We start from the raw sequence: 17,718 nt of genomic DNA, 5'->3' as shown, positions 1-17,718 counted from the left end.
CTGCCTATGTATGTTCTTATAGATTCATCTTCCATAATTTTAGCATCTTGAAATGCACAAATCTAGCTTTGTAGCCTCATTTTCTTAGAATGTACATCACCTTCAAAACTATTTTCCAAAGCTTTCTAGATCTTATGAGAAGTATCAAGTATTTTTACATGATTGTACTTTGTTTCAAGAAGTGCCAACAATACTACTTCTCTAGCTCTCATTTTGCACATGAAAAGTTCTCTCATCCTTGGTACAAGTTTCTAGCACACTTTTAGCTATAACTGTCTTTTCTGATTTTGTCAAGATCCAATATCATAGACCCATACATAGCATATGTGTCTTCATCTTTTTATTCCAACTATCATAATTTATTCCATCAAACTTTGGACTATATTTTCTAAATATGTTACCCATGGATCTCCCAAAGTTGTTAAACTTTATCTTCAAGGACCTGATGCTCTAATACCAATTGTTAGAAATATTTGTTCACCAAGATAACTAAGTAAAGTGGGGGGTGGGTGTGAAAAGTTATCCAATTAAAACATTTATCAACATTAATTAATCTTTAACCATTCAATCAAATTAAACAACAACCATAACAAGATGTACATACACAATTACACTAGATTTGTTAACTAGGGAAACCCTTGATCGGAGGGAAAACCCTAGTGGGAATGATGTCCACAAAGATATACTATTATATATATTCCTTGTTAGAAGATGGACCTTGTTAGGGGTCTATAAACACATTTGGTACATAGGAGTCCCTATTAGGAGACTTTGAATCCCTATTAGGAGATTCCAGCTCTATTAAGAGTTGTGCCAACCCTATTAGGAGTTGTAGAAGGAAGAAGGACCCACTGTCCAAATAGCTTCTAGGGAAAGACCACTGAACTTCACTGTCCAACTAATCTCTCAACTATTGATCCTTCTAGAATAATTGTTTGTACCATGCTTTATACACTTTCCTCTATCCTATCAACCAAACCAATCACTGTCATACCTTATAGACTAGGTCACAAACCTTAGATCCAAATATCAAACCTCATATCTCAAAATAAAACTTGGGCAATAGATTTTTCTCCAACTTTTCTCTACTCTACTTATCCTTGCATATCAACTTTTTTTCTTCTATTCTCCTCTTTGTGCTTCATGCAATCATTGATACATAAAAAATGAAAAGGTCCTTCCTTTATACCAAATCCATAAAAAAATTCCTTCAGTTAGCTATTACACCTTCTCGATTAATTATTATAAGGCCTCATTAAGAACATGTTATAATTAGCAATAACATCAATCTATCACCTTGTAACTTGAATAACTTCTATATGTGTAATATTATGAAGAGAAAACTTAGCCACGTCATCTCCAACATGTCTTCTACACACCTTTAGACTTTCTTCTCAAAATAGCAAATCTACTAAGAGATATAATAAGTTTACCAGAACATGCTTCAGTAAACTCTATCTCATAATAGTCTTCATTAGAACTTGCATAACTTCTTGTAGAATTAATGTCTATTTTCTTTCAAGGTTAGCTACATATGCTAGACACTTAAAAGTATTTCCCATTAACCTCACTGGTGAAAATACTCAACAATCTATCTGTACAAACTTGGTCTTTACCATTTTTCATCTGTTAGATACCACAGAAAACTACTATGTTGACATCAATGACAAACATAGTCATGAATGTAACATATCATCAAAATAATGATCTAATAATGTTTCTACAATACTCCCCCATAGGAATATCATTAGTATTCTTGCTTCCAACAAGGTTTCCATGTTAAATCCATGTGTCATACTTGTGTGAATGTTGTTTTCATGTTTTATGTTATCTATTGTTATATGTTTTGCAATTCATCTAACACTAAAATATAGAGCTAACTATTGATATGAATAGGTTGAATTACTAATGAATTATTGTATTGACCAAGTGGATTTATGAGTTTGATTAGGTTGTTTCAAGTTGTCAAAAGTAAAATTGGTACATTTGGACCCAAGGATAACTTATTCATCCCCCTCATTTATTCTAATCATTCTAATAATTGGTATTATAGTTTTTGTGATTACAAGGAAAGTTTGAAGGGACTTAAGGTAAAGATCAAGATGTACAAAAGAGAGGTACCCAAGTTGAATAAAGAGAACTTCCCACAATGGAAATATTTTATGAGATTGTATTTATCTAGAGCTAGAGATTCTACATTAGACTACTTGGGAAATTTATACATAGAAGTACCTAGATTCGTGACAATTGAGAAAAGAGAAGAAAAGAAAAGAAAAGCACAATCAAATGATGATAGATCTGTCATCTTCCATAAGTTGTATTGATTTTTATGATGTGAAGGATTGCACTACTAAAAAGAAAATGTAGGACAAGTTGGCACAAATAAATGGAGGAGACAAAAATATGTTAAGGGATAAAGTTGAATGTTTGAGAGGAGATTTTGGTGACATGAGAATGAAAGACGAAGAAAATATTGCCAAGTAATGTGGCTAAATAAAATAAGTAGTGAAAGAAATTAGAGGTGTTGGAGAAGACATTGTTAAAGAGACTATGATAAAAAAAGGTATTAAGAACTTTAATTAATATATATTCCATTAGAGTATTTGCAATACAACAACTAAGATGTACACCTTGTAATGATCTGACTCTGGAGAGTCTAGTTGGTAGACTCACTACATTTGAATTGTCAAATTTTGATAATTATACACCTTCTAATGTTGAATCTGCTTTCAAGTCTCAACTAAGCCTTGATGGATCTAAAAGAAAAAAAAGATCAAAAATTAATCTTGTGGATAATGATAGTGAATCATATGATGACCTTGAGAATATAGAAGCATTATTAGAAAGAAGGCTACCAAGAGGAAAAGGAAAATAAAAGGTAAACTTCCTATAATGTATTTTGCATGTAATAAAGTTGGTCATATTGCCACAAGGTGTCCTAATAAATATGAAAAGAAGGGAAGGAAAGAGAGTAGATACCAAGTAAGGAGAGATAATGGAGACAATCGAGGTAACAAAAACTATAAGGGCAAAGATAAGGAATATGTTACATTGCTGAAGAAGATGGTTCTAAAAGTGATTTTGATAAGCATGGTGAAGAAGTTGTCTATGTTGTAATAAATCTAAGGAAGATGAAAAGCTCGAAAAAATTGCTCTTATTTCACATGTTAGTAAGAATGATAAATTAATAATTGATAGTGGTTGCTCAAATCATATGATTGGTGATACAAGTAAGTTTGAAAACCTAGAACACTATAATAAAAGTTGTGTTAAGTTTGGAAATGATGCACCATGTTATGTAAAAGGTAAACGCTCTATTATACTAAATGAGAAGATCAGATGTGATAATATATGTTGGGTTGATGGACTAAAATATAATATGTTGAGTGTGGAACAACTAAATAGTTTAGGCTACCTAGTTGAATTTTAAACAAGAAGGAAAAAATATATGATGCTACTGGTGAACTAATTGGAAGTAGAGATAAAACTAGAGGTAACTTGTTCTATCTAGACCTACATGAAAATACATGTTTATTTGCACAATTTGAAGATGTTTGATTATGATATAAGAGGATGTGTCATGCAAACTTTGATAGTTTTCTAAACATTAGTAGGATGAAAAGAGTAATAGGATTATCAAAACTGAGAAAACCTGATAAAGTGATGTACAAACAATGTCAAATAGAAAAAATGACAAAGCTTATTTTCAATAGCAAGACTTATTTTTCTAATGATATTTTGGATTTGGTTCATACTAATTTATGTGGTCTTATTCAAGTGCAAATTTATTATGGTGACAATTAATTTTTCCTATTTGTTAATGATTTCTTTAGAATGATGAATGTGATATTTCTCAAAGGAAAATATGATGCTTTTAAAATGTTTAATGTAGGAATTCTTTTGAATAACTAAGAGAGGGGTGAATTAGTTATCCAAGGTCCATATGTACAAATAAAACTTTTCAATGCTTAGTAGACCCATATCCATAAAACCTTATCATGCATGCATCCATTAGATCATACAATACTTAAACTTTGTATGTTATTGTTCTAGGTTGAAACAACTTTGCAAAAATATAAACATGAAACACCATAAGAACAATTTGACACAAGGATTTTAAGTGGAAATCTAATTTTGGAAAAACCACTAGTAACATGCTACTAATTCTCACTCTTCTAAAGTGATGCCCTATGAAAGGTCAACCCTGTTAAAGATTACAATACACTATTAAATGTGACTTGGTTAAAGGATTTTAATCACCTTGTTAGAAGTGAGCCTTGTTAGAGGACTGTAGACCATTCCATTAGAATTTCACCTAGTTAAGGGATTTACAAATGACTATTAGGTAAACCTCAATCCAAAGGATTTACCCTAACTGATACAATGATTAGAGAGTAATAGTAAGGCTTGATCTGATAATAAATTACAACTCACTTGTAGATTATAGATCTTTATTTTAGTCCTCCATTCTACTTTGCTTTCACACACTTCAGCTTTGATAGATTGTTCACCCTTCAAGGATTCATACTCTTAAGCCTTCTTTCTTTGCATGTCAACTATAGTGACTTTTGTTTGGCTACTGGATGAAACAACACCCTAGAATCCTTGTCTTCCTTAGGTTCTCTTATATGAAAACCTTTTCTTTTGACTGGCTACCTCTATAAATAGAGAAATTAGATCTTTTGTCACTTAACCATAGTCATCCACTTTAGGGTTAGGTAGGATTGGGTAGGATACAATTACTCTACCCATTTTTCATTTTGTTACTCTAGAAATGCCTTCTATTATCTTCCTTAAATTCACCTCAAAATGGTTTACCTTGAATTCTATGCCACCAGCTCATCATAGTTATCTTCCACATGCTTCACACAATTCAAGAAAATAAAACAGTTAGCTCAAATTCATCAAATCTTTGATTTAATACTATTTATTGGGACTCAACAAAAATATTGTGTTACTCAACATCTATTTGTTCTATTAATTGGCCAACACTAATTCACTCAGAAAACACTAAAGTTTATTGATGCTCAACATCAACTAAACTTTACTTGACATATACTAACAATCACTCAGCTTACACTATTTTTCATCTTTTCTTGACACCTCTTGTTTTTCACTCAACTTCTATTGATTTCTTCTTGTCTTGCACTGACTACATGGCAAGGCCTAACATAAAATTTTCTTACTTAATCTCCTTCTAGTCTTAACTTGAGTAATCTTTCATTTCAAACTTTAAGTAGATAAAAAATACACTATAGTATCAATGTATTACATGGTCTTAGTGCTTCTTTTACATACAAAATGTCTCAACCTTTCTCTAGGTGATATTGTTATCTACTCTTTTCAAATTCTCTTCATCAATCAACTAAATGATAGCCTTTAGAACAAAAAGCAATTATCTCACCAAGAGATAACAATTTTGACATCATTGACAAAATAATGATTGTTCCATTATAGGTTCTTCTCTTCAAAACAATCTTATATCAATAGTTTTAGTTGTTTCAAGCTAGTGTTGAAAAGGAAAAATCATTTTTTTTGGAACGCTTGAGATCATATAGAGGAGGAGAATTCATATTAGAGGATTTCAATATATTTTGCAATGACAAAGGAATCCAAGAACAAAATTGATTAAATATGGTGAAGAAGGACATCGAGCCTTTGAAAGTAAACATTGTGGAAGGAGGAATGAAGGTAATAATGGCTGAAATATTATGATTCAAGGAGATCTTGAGGGTTCTCCAAGTGCATCTAAGGCTAGAGACAACCTAATGGTAAGAAGAACTTTGTGTAGTGGAAGAGTGAATGAAGAACCTATCCTAAGGAGAAGCCTTTTCAAGACAAAGTGTAAGATGATAGGAAAATATTTTAAAGTGATCATTGATAGTGGTAGTTTAGAAAATTTGGCAGCAAAGGAGTTTGTTATGAAGTTGTGGTTCTAGAGGTTGAGAAACCCTAAACCATATCATATTTCATGGATAAAAGATGAGTATAAATTGTTGGTAAGTGAGACATGTGTTGTGAAATTCAAGATTGGAAACTACTTTGATGAATTTTTGTGTGATATTATGTTTATGAATTGTTGTCATATTTAGTTAGGTAGACCTTGGTAGTATGATAGATATGTTGTGCATAATGCTAGATTGAATCAATATACTCTTTGGGTGAATGAAGTAAATAAAACATTATATCCTTTGGTTGAAGTTCTAGATGAGGTATATTGTACTATTGTTAGAGTTTGTATGGTCAGTGGGAAATAATTTGAGAAGGAGATGAAAAAGAACCAAGTCTATTTTGTTGTAATTCCTAGACGATCAAGTTGTGATAGTACTTAATGCACTGAATGCTGTCTCAACTTTTGCTAATTCACCAAACTGTTTTAGATCAAATTTTGTAGCTTCCAATCTACCAAGCAATGTTCCTTTGGTAAAATTTTCAATATAGGGTATCATTAGCCGAATCATCTGTTTTATTGTCTTGAAAGGTGGTGTTAGGATTTTCAATATCTTCCATATTACTTCATCATCAGATTTCTTTCCACCATGAGATGTGATTCTTGCAAAAATCTTAGATATTTTGCCAATATAGATTCTTATAGATTCATCTTCCATCATTATAACATCTTGAAATGCACAATGAAAATTTTATAATCTAACTCTTTTTGCATTGTATTACCCTCATAATTAGCTTCTAAAGTTTTACAAATTTCATGAGATGTTTTGAATAGTTTTACATGACTATACTCACTTTCAGGTAGAGCTGACAATATTGCTTCTCTTTTCCTTATGTTGCACATAAATACTTCTCTCTACTCCTTAGTACATCTTTAAAGATTGTCTTCTTCCACAATATTCTTAGATGCCTTGGTTACAAGCAAATATCCTAGACCCATGCACAAAAGATGAGTCTTTATCTTATCCTTCTAGCTATCATAATTAGTGTCATCAAATCTCAAACTTTCCTTTCTGAACATGTTTTCCATGGATCTCCCAAAGTTGTTAAACTTTTTCTTCAAGGACTTGAAGTGCTGATACCAATTGTTAGAAACAATAGTCCACCAAGATAATTAAGGGGGGGGGGGGGGGGGGGGGGGGGCTCTGGGGGGTGGGTGTGAATTAGTTATTAAAAAAAATCTTTTATCCTCTTTAAGAAAACTTAAGCATTCAACCAAAGTAAACAACAACCATAAAGATGCACATATACAATTACACCAAATGCATTGACTAGGGAAACCCTTGATTAGAGGGAAAACACTGATGGGAATAATGCCCACAAGATGATGTACTAATATGAATATTCCTTGTTAGAGGATGGACCTTATTAGGAGTCTATTACAATATTTAGTACAAAGAGTCCCTATTAGGAGACTTTAAATCCCTGTTAGGAGGTTCAAACCCTGTTAGGATTTGTGCCATCCTTGTTAGGAGTTGTGGAAGGTAGCTAAACCCACTATCCAAATAGCTTCAGCATTAGATCAATGAATCCACTCTTTAATTGAACTTAGTACTATTCCTTTCAGAATAATAGATATGAAACAAGCTTTTACTTCTTCCTCTATCCAGTATGTTGGACTCCTTCAGACCATGCAATTAGATTTGGAAATCTATACTCAGTAACAATAACCCTTAAGGTCACTTACATGCATTAGTAAGTCACTCTTCTCTACTGCTTAATATATGTTAAACATGGAAAACATCTTTCCTTTATACCATGTTCAATAGTAAATCCTTGAGTTAGCTTCCCACTTAATTATAATATCTTAATTAAATGAAAACATATTTAATTAATGTTTTTGGCTCATAGTTATAATCAAATTTTCACACATGCAACTTCCATACATGTGCACTCTTTGACATCATCAATGGCCAGTATACTATCTCCAATTAATTGTACAGCCTTTCACTACATTTGTAATGAACTATAACAATCACACAATAGAAACTGCTTTCCTGGTACTCTGTTTCCATACGGTTCTTTATAGATCAATCATATCTTTTGCACACTGCCAAATTAGGTTTTACACACTTGCCCTTGTAAAAAATACATATTTTAGTATGCACTAGAAACAACACACCATTAGATAAGAAATATGATGTTCTTAATACAAAAATCATAGTCTACTACTTTGTCAAATTTTTACAAACTTATTAGTATGTTTTCATCAATGAAAAACATAGTTATGAATACATCATATCAATGTTCTACAATTCTCCCCCATAGCATCAACATTCATGCTAACATGGACAAGTGATAGAAAATATAAATGGCTAATAAACAAAAGACAATAGAGGTTGAGTAACAATAGAATATGATAGTGTTAGCCAAGTGCCAACAAAAATTGAAAACTTGTTGAATGAATACAAGGAAAATGTTGTGAAAGATATCCCTAATAGTTTACTACTAGTAAGAAGTATAATTCATTGTATGGATCTAATTCCTAGAGCTAGTTTTCTAAATAAAGCACCATATAGATTGACATCTACTAAGAATGAACAACTTAATAGACAAGAGCAGGAGTTGTTGCAAAAAGGTTTGATCAGAGAAAGCTTGAGTCCATGTGTTGTAACTATTGTATTGGAATATAAGAAGAATGGACAATTGAGAATGTGTATTAATTCACTAGATATTAACAAGATAAGAGTAAAATATAGGCTTCCTATGTAACACCCCACTCGGGAACCCAAGAGAAATTAACCTACTATGCTACAATGTTTACCAAACCTTTTTTAAAAGTTTGAACAACATCAAAGTAACAATGTAGAAGCAATATACGCATACACATTGTTGGTAAATAGATTGCTCTTTTTGATTTAAATCTTAGGTGTCCAAATTTGTGAACAACATCTGCTTAAAATAGTTGGAAAGTTGCTTCTAAAATGACTAACCTTCCTTTGAATTATTAGCTCCCTATTGTAGATTTGCAATGAAATATGTTTTTTTCTAAATCTAAAATGAGGTATGTTCTTAACCTAAGAATAGGAGAGGTAAACCGAGCCAAGCCTAAATAGGAACCAACTCAGGCAAGAAATGGTATTTGAAGATTAATTAAGTTTATGAACTCACACATCATATGAAACTATAAGACTTAATGATTCAATAGTGCATACTAGCCAATACTAAACTGATTCAATAGCAAACTAACTATAGAGAAAGAAATACTAACTTAAAGGGAAACATAAAGGGATTTCTCTTGAACATGTGATGACAATACTATCATATTCAACTCTCTACCTCAAAATAGGGGAATGAAGCTCTGTTCATTCCTTGTTTTAATTTAGATGAAAGTGAAAATATACAATTAACATAAAATAAAATAGAACACAAAATAATTGACACAAAATACCATTCAATTGGCTCTGCAACATCAAGAATTTCACACCAAGAATTAGCCAAACTTTTATTAAAATTTCATTCTAATACATATAGGATTCTGAGATGACCATTATAAAGGAAGTTTAATCAATTCATCTCTTCAAAAATGAAAAATGGGAAGGAGTTAGTTTGTCCATTACAATGGTTATATCAAAATATGAAAGAGGTAGAATATGAATCACTTCACCTTCTTTCCCTTTTCTGATTTTGTCTTATAGGCCTTAGCAATAAAAATGATTGGAATCAATTCCTCATGCCTATGTACATGTATATATCTTAAGAGCAACATAGAATTCTCTCTAGCCAAATCTTTGACAACACTTAGTTGGTCTTGTATTTCCTCCATGGCCAAATGTATACACCCACCAAGCTTCTAGAGTTCAAAAACTCTACTTTAGTGACAAAAAGATATCCTTGTCAAACTATCTATGTAATTGGAGAAGTTTGATTACATGAAAATTATTCTAATGATTCCCTTACCTTGTCCACTAGTCTAGGAGGTTGTATGTAGAACTTTTAGGAGTTCATAATCTCTATCTTGATCTTTGATCACTTTGGCTTATATTTCTTTAAGCCCTTCCTCTACAACCATGATCATCTTAAACTTGAATTGCATGCTCTAAAGCCACTCAAATAAAGGCCCATCTCCTTTGGGAAAGATCTTCACTTTGACAGCCTCCTTAGATTTCATCATGGATTATCATCTTCAATAAAGAGACACAATCTTCCCTCTTAACCTTTTCTGCTGCTAGGTTAGCTCTATTAGCTGAAATGTTGTCTTTCTTTGTTTCTAACCTTAGTATAGAATTTCTAATCTATTCTATAATGTTGAGTCCCTCCAACTTGAGTTTTCCACTACATTCTTTGCCAGTTTTCTTGAAATGTTTATCTTCTTGAAGTTGAGATATAAGTTCTTGGACATCGGCAGTAGTGGGATCACTAGCAATAGGCATTTCAAAAATGCTTACCAATGGGGTGACCAATTGTTTGATCTTAACTTTTTCTACCATCATTCTAACCTTTGATAATTTGAGGCTTTGAATTTGTCCCTCTATTACCTCATTCTTTGACTTCCACAAGCCAACCTTAGTGTCATGTCTAGCCTCCCTGAGATCTATGGAGTGTAAGGCAAAGTCATTTGTAGGCAAATTCTTTGATTCTTGCTTCTTTGGTAGGATTTTCAATCTCCATTTTTAGATGCCCTATTTTAGGGTCTTGTCTAAGGATGGAAAAGGTCTTCTACTTCTTAACCTTGCGTAGTTCTAATCTAGGGTGGATAGCAAGAGATAAGGTATCCTTGTTGGGGGCTCCTTCATCTTTCATCTTTCTCTTTTTGTCTAGAGTGTCCTTTAGCCATGAATCCATGCCTATCACTTTGGGGGAAATCCCAAGAGAGTCTATACTAAACATCTCTCTCTTGACTGAGGTGATTTATTTTTTGGCCAAAGAGAAAGGATTATTTGAGGCCTATGACACAACCTTTAAAGAATCTTGGCCCTTATCTATCACTAAATTTTTCTTCCTCACCTCATCAAATTTAGTAGAATCACTATCACTACTTCCTCTATCTCTTAAATCCACTACCTACACTTGAGGACTACTTGGTAGGAGAGGTGCAACACTTATAGATGGAACTATGCTACAATGAGGTGAGAGGGAAAGAGTGACTGCACCATCTTTTGGTTCCTCTACCTTCTTCTCCTCAGCTTCTAATGGAGTTCCAATTAATGGGAGGGAGCCATCTTGACAAGTCTTGGCTATGAAAATATTTTTTTTGGGAGGTTGATCACCTCCATCTGATGGCTAAGTGGGCCCTTGGGTAATGGCCAAGGTTGCTCTTGATGTGCCACCCTAGGATGAGGAAGCCATTGCAATTGTTGGAGAAGCTTGAGTAGTTATTTTGCTTCAACTCCTTTTGAAAAGTTTATTTCATCCTCTGAGCATGATGAGAAACTTTCTACATCATTTGATCTCTTTGACCTTGACTATTCATCTATCTTCTTTGGAGCCTAAATTTCAAAAATCTAAGGAAACTACTTCCTCAGTCACAACTTGGTTCGTTAAATCCATTACATACTTCAAACCCTTGTTTTAAATGTATTTTGTGTTCTATTATCCAATTGACACTCTCTTGACTAATTCATTATATGCTTTCTTCTTGAATGGGATGGCCTCAAAATTTAGGATAATTGTTGACTTCCACTCATTGCCTCTTGTTCCATCAGTAAACCCAACTGTTTGATTCTATGCTAGTTAGTGCCTAATAATTGGAATCTTGGTAGCTAGAGGGTTGGATTCCCATGTCACTTTCATGTACCTTTGGTAGTAATTTGACTCCCTCTCATCTCTTACAATGGATTTGGTCAAATTTGTCTCCATGATCTCCATTTGAACTAGAATTGGCATCTTCTAAATATTCATTATCGACAACACTTGGTTTTTCATGTCTCTACTATCATGTCTTTACTTGGGTCTTCCTGTCACTGTGTTGGTGATTGCCACTCTCAATTGTGACGAAGTTTGAAGGTCAGTCATCTTGATTGGTATTGTTGTGTATAGAACCTAGTGTACTACATCCTTTTCAAACTCTAATCATGATGATGATCCTATAGGTTTTTTGGTCCTTCTTTGGTCCTTTGGTATTGCTTGCTCTACTTCTTCTCTGGCTTCTCAGAGTTGTTCCTTTACTATATGATGGTTTAGTTGCATGACCATTTTTGCTTGTTCTCTAGTACTTGCCAAAATTTCCTTTCATTGTTCCTCCACATCCAACATATTAATACTCTTTTGCTTTAGGCAGTTGGTGTCTTCTTGCAACCTGGTCCACACCATTTGGATAGTTCATATAGTTTTCTTTGCTTGTTCTAGAAAGTCTCCCATAGAATGTTCACATTTGCTACATTATTGAAATTCTATGATAGTAATTCCTTTGGAGTTGTAATATATTCAACTTCACCACCCTCTTTGATTTTGGTACCATGAAGATGGGAACCTACCAAACAATTCACACTTGACTATCATGGCTTAAAAGTTCAATTTTTATTTACTATAACTTTAATATAATATTTTTTCTGTTAGAAATTTTATCATCCACAATTCAAAATAACAACCAAACATGACCATCCTAACATAGACAAGTATGAGAAATATACTTATATTTGGAAAAATCCCCTATACCAGCCCCACAGTCAAGAATGCAAAGGTAACATTGGGTCTACTATTGGGAATCCCTCTCTTCAACAATAGTATATTTTGTGTTCTTGGATTCTTGCAACTTACCATTTTCAAATTGATTAAAGTAAAAATACAGAAGAAGATAGAAAAAAGTGTCTTTAGGGATTGTGAAAAGGAACTAAAGAGTCACCTGACCTAGTAGTGTTCCATGTACTCATTGAAAGTTAAGATGAACATCCAAATATGAACATATTTCAAAAAATTTGAAGTGTTTGATAAAATTATTTAAAATTGGCAGCCCTACTTTTCAGGATAATAATTCCAAGCCTACTACTCAAAATTAGAAGCTAATCTTTTCATAAGACAACTCAGGCCACAAACTTATTAATTTGTCTAATGATATAGAATAACTGATATTTTTCTGAATAAAAAAGGCTTGAAAAATTAATGTAAAATAAAAAGAAAAAAAGATTTCCACACATCTTTAAATTTTCCCAAAATTGCCACTTGAAAAATATAAGGTATTTTTTCAATCAGTCCAACAACCATTATATTTGATAGTTTATATGCACATACACATGCAAAAATAAGGCTAGATATTTATGCATTTTTTTTTATTTCCATGAATTTTAAAGGCAATCTATATACAAAATGAACTTCCCTTACATTTGTTTTCATGCGAGTCTATATGGATTTCAATTTTATGTGATCTTAGGATGAAAATGATAACTAAGATGTGTACTTGATACCAAAATGAATTACCTTATACCACATCAAATGCTGATTTTAAATTGATGCATTCCACTTCACAATACACGAACCATCTTTAGTAAAGATGTTTTTCTTTTCTCCTGCTAAACCAATTTGCAAAATTCCATATTAAAATAGGATTCAAATTCATATCCAAAGTAACATATTATCCCATTTCATCCAAATGTAGTTGCCAAACTATGGGAAATATGGAATATAAAATGTATGCTAGCATTAAACGATTGAGCAAAGCCATTGGATTAAACTAAAATGTTTGTGTTTCTAATGAAGAAAAGAAGGGTAAGAACACTTACTATTTTGGAGGTTGCATCAGTGAAGCTCTCAAACCCCTGCCTCTACACGTAAAATGCTCTAAAGCTCTGAAGCTATAAAATGCTATTGGCATGTAATCCTCAAACCCTGCCTCTACACATAATCCTGGCACCAAAAAATGCAATGAGGAAAAACTTAATCATAGTCCAATGCTTTCAAGCGGCCTTGCCTTGCCTCATATGGCCAATGGATGGAGTTCGATGCCCGATCACTTGTTCTCTAGATCTAAGTAGCTAGCCGGAATGAATGAGTAGGTTTAGGCACCATTACCGGGCACCCCTGATGTAGAATAGTAGTGCGCCTCAAGATGGAAGTGCAGAGAATGGAAGGAAGAATGTGACTAGGACCTAGAGCTAGTTTCTAATACTTGAGTAAGATAACTTGATCGACCGGAGCCATAACGATGCACACAAGTTGTCTTCCGGTTGCATAAGGATGAAATTAGGGTGGCAAAGAGATTTTAATGTTTTTTGACATAGTGTAAGCCCGTGTTGGTCAAAATTTCAACCAACATGGGCTTGTATTTTAAAAAAATGTATATGTTGCCTTCCATATTTCGACCAATTTGACCCCATTTTATTAGATGGTCAAAAATTTTGGTCTAAAAATAAGGTCAAATGTAGTAGTGATAATAAATAACAATACATTATATATAAGGCAAGAGCCTACAACACAATGGTAAATTGTGAGTATCTTATATGAGAATTGATCACAACACATAATAATATTGATCTTGACTTCAGCCTTTTATTGATAAAATATATATAATTAGTAAGCAATAAGACAATGGGGATTGTGAAAAAAAATAGGTTAGCTACAAAAGCCTCAAGGCTCATACTTCAGTAGTTTCACTTTTATATTGTAGAGTATTGACCAAACCAAAAGGCATAGCAAGGGAGAATTAGGCATGCACATCCTATTAAAATTGACCTCACCAAGATGTGGTAGATAGTGACCATTGCTCCCTTCACAATGATCTCAACAACACTTCCTTACCATGAAAAATAATAATTCCCAAATAATGCATTTTACAAATTTCGCTAGTGTGCCATACTGAAAATTGTAAAAAGGTACCAACATAAAATGTAGATATACTGTTAAAAGGAAAGCTAAAATTTAACAAAAATCATTACACAAATTGTAATTTGATTTATTCAAAATAAGAATTCCTATGTTTCATTCAACATCACATTCAAATTCTTAGTGGACATCCTTAAAATAGGATATAATCGTTGCAACATTATCTCTGTGATTAATGTCAATCCTATGTGTTGCTATACATAATATGACATAGGAATAATTGAAAACAATATCAATCACTTAATCATCTCAGGCATAAGAGATTCAATAAGATTTTATTTTTCCCATGAGTCTATCATGGACACTTCAAAATAAAATTGAAAGAAGAATTACAAAGATACAACTAGAAGCTTGTTTGGACCAATATTTAATACAACTACCATTACAGAAGTTATAGACACCCATACAAAACTAGAGAATATACCTAATTGAATCAGATATACAGTTCAAGGTCTTAATAATACCTATTTATTGGTCTAGGCTCTTCGCTAGGAGCTATCTATTAACATAATTTCAGATTTCTACTTAATCTAATTAATTAAAGAGTATGATGTTTAACTTCTCCAATAATATCCATTTATTGGTGTAACCTCTTCAATAAGACCTATTTATTAATATAATTTTAGATAGTCCATAAAGAGTATGATGTTCATATAAACCATAATAGTTTCTGGATAGGACTTAGTGTGTTGTTCATATAAATCAAAATAGTTAGTACTATTTTAGGTTTACTACCTAATCTATTTATGATGTTCATAAGAAATCACTAAACTTTTTAAATAAGATTCATCATTACTATGACTTCAAATGAATCACTTAAAACAAATAAAATATTTTGAGTATACCTCATGAAACTTTAGAATCTACTGTTTAAAATGGTCAATATGATTTTTTTTTTTAAGAATCTTTCTCACAAATTCCAAAAAGGGTATGTAACTCATAGAGTGAAAGACCATTCCCAAAGATAAAATCCATAGAGCCTTCAATATAATAGTCTTTAAAATAGTGGCGTCCAGTGTGATCATAAAGGGTGTCCTGAGCTCCAAGGAAGCTGCACCCAAAGAAAGGTGTTGTGTCCCCTGTTATTCTCAGAGCTACTGCTTGCCTCCCTATTGCCCCTAGTGGAGGAATAGGTGTTGTATTCTGTGTTTTAAAAAAAAAATTCAACATCAAAAAATGTTCTTTCATAGAATTTGAACTTTATTAATAAGAACAACACTACAATTTAGCCATCAAACCATACTAATATCAAACTAAACACCCATTCATATATTCAAATACCTATTAAAATTATCACTTATGAATCAATTATACATTGTGATATTTCTCAAAATCATCCAAGATTCCAAGCACAAAAAATACAGGCCAATTCTGAATAGAAAGCATTTGAAGTAAGAAATCCCAAATCTCACCTTAAAAGTAATGTTCTTGGCAATGAAATAAGGAGAATTAACTGATACAGTGGCACCATTGTATGTGCCCAATGGCTTTCCATCTAGCCCTAATGTTCCTGCCATGTCTCCTCATTGTATGACTGTGGAATCTACCCCTCCCCCTTCAAGGGTTACAAATGCTTTTGTCATCGATATGTTCACCTTCTTCCTATCAAACACCAAAATAAATACCAAAACCAAATATTTTTAGCTAACTCACAAGGTTGATCCAATCCAAATTTGTAAAATACAATCATAACAGATCAAAAGATAAAATTGTGCCATTTTATCCTTTTTGAAGTAAGCCAACTCTTCAATCTTCAAACTCAGCTAACTTTTCAATCTTTAAATTATATTTCATCATCTTATTAATATATCACTGAGCATAAGCATTGATGAAAAGAAACTCACACAATTATTTTCAAAACCACATTAATTTACACATACTTACTCATATACTCTTGCATTGATTTTGATAACAACTCTAAAAATATTGAAGAGCGGCAGAGAATCAATGGCTTCCTGAGCAGAAGTGAAGTCCCCTACTCCATCTATAGGATCCACCACAAGGTAAGAGGAAGGTAGAAGTTTGTTCTTTGCTAGCTTATACAATGAATGGCTCAGAGTACCCATCCATCTTATCCATTTGGTGTACTCATTCTCTATATTCAATGCCCTTGTATGGACAGGCTTTTCTTTGTGCACTCTTGCATTTCCTTCCACTACAGATGTGAATAACAAACCAAGAACAACAACAATCAGAATTTGTTGTTTCAACATTTTTCAGTCTTGAAACTCAGTTGAATTGAATTGAATTTTTTGGGAGGAAACCGCATTCTACTAGAAATCTTCCAGATTCAAAGACAAAAGTATTTAATTTTCTGGTTCAATTTTAATTAAATATTACAAGTTTTAATGTAACGTGTTAGATTCAGTTTAACATTACTTGTCAAAAACATCCTCCTAGCATCTTTTGCTTCAGATTTGGCTATCTATTACCACTACTAGTTAAAAGGATGCTCCTAGCCTCTTCTCCTCTAGTTGTCCACTGTCACTGTTGAGTTCATGTGAAGACTAAATCTGCTCTCTGCTAGAAATCTTTTAGATCTGGGGTCAAAAGAATTTAATTTTTTGGTTCAAATTTGGTGGAATATTAAAAAAAATTACGTGACATGTTAAATTCACTCAAAAATTACTTGTCAAAAGCATGCTCCGAGCCTCTTTTCCTTCAGACTTGATTATCTATTACTTGTCAAAGGTAGATGATTTTGTGCAGGGTAGGCTCCACTTGTTCTATAAATCTTTACATGAACTCAAGAGTGCCAGGGCACAACTAGAAGAGAATAAGATAAATAACACAACATCAAAATGAATCAGACTAATATGGATTGTCGTTCCAATTGGAGAGCAGAGTATCAAAAAGGAATTATCGAATATTCACTAACATGTGGAACTTTAAGAAACCCCATAATAGGAGGGCAATCTTTTTTGCAATCTAAGTAGGATGCAATTATTGCTGATTTCTGCTTGCATGGAGAGCTTGAACATCAAGAAAGCATCTAACTATTCTATGGGCTTA

At 32.8% G+C, this 17,718-nt stretch overlaps 1 pseudogene; it reads right to left on the bottom strand.

The window, feature by feature from the left end:
- Positions 1–15,603: 15,603 nt before the first annotated feature.
- On the bottom strand, positions 15,604–16,919 carry LOC149574962 (putative pectinesterase 53 pseudogene; annotated as a pseudogene).
- Between the last annotated feature and the right edge of the window lie 799 nt (positions 16,920–17,718).

Source organism: Cupressus sempervirens, chromosome 2 (genome assembly GCF_028749045.1).
Source record: "Cupressus sempervirens isolate cs-2001-9-10 chromosome 2, ASM2874904v1, whole genome shotgun sequence".
In the NCBI taxonomy this organism is placed as follows: Eukaryota; Viridiplantae; Streptophyta; class Pinopsida; order Cupressales; family Cupressaceae; genus Cupressus; species Cupressus sempervirens.
The sequence above is the reverse complement of the archived record's forward strand: the minus strand, read 5'-3'. Positions and strand labels throughout refer to the sequence as shown.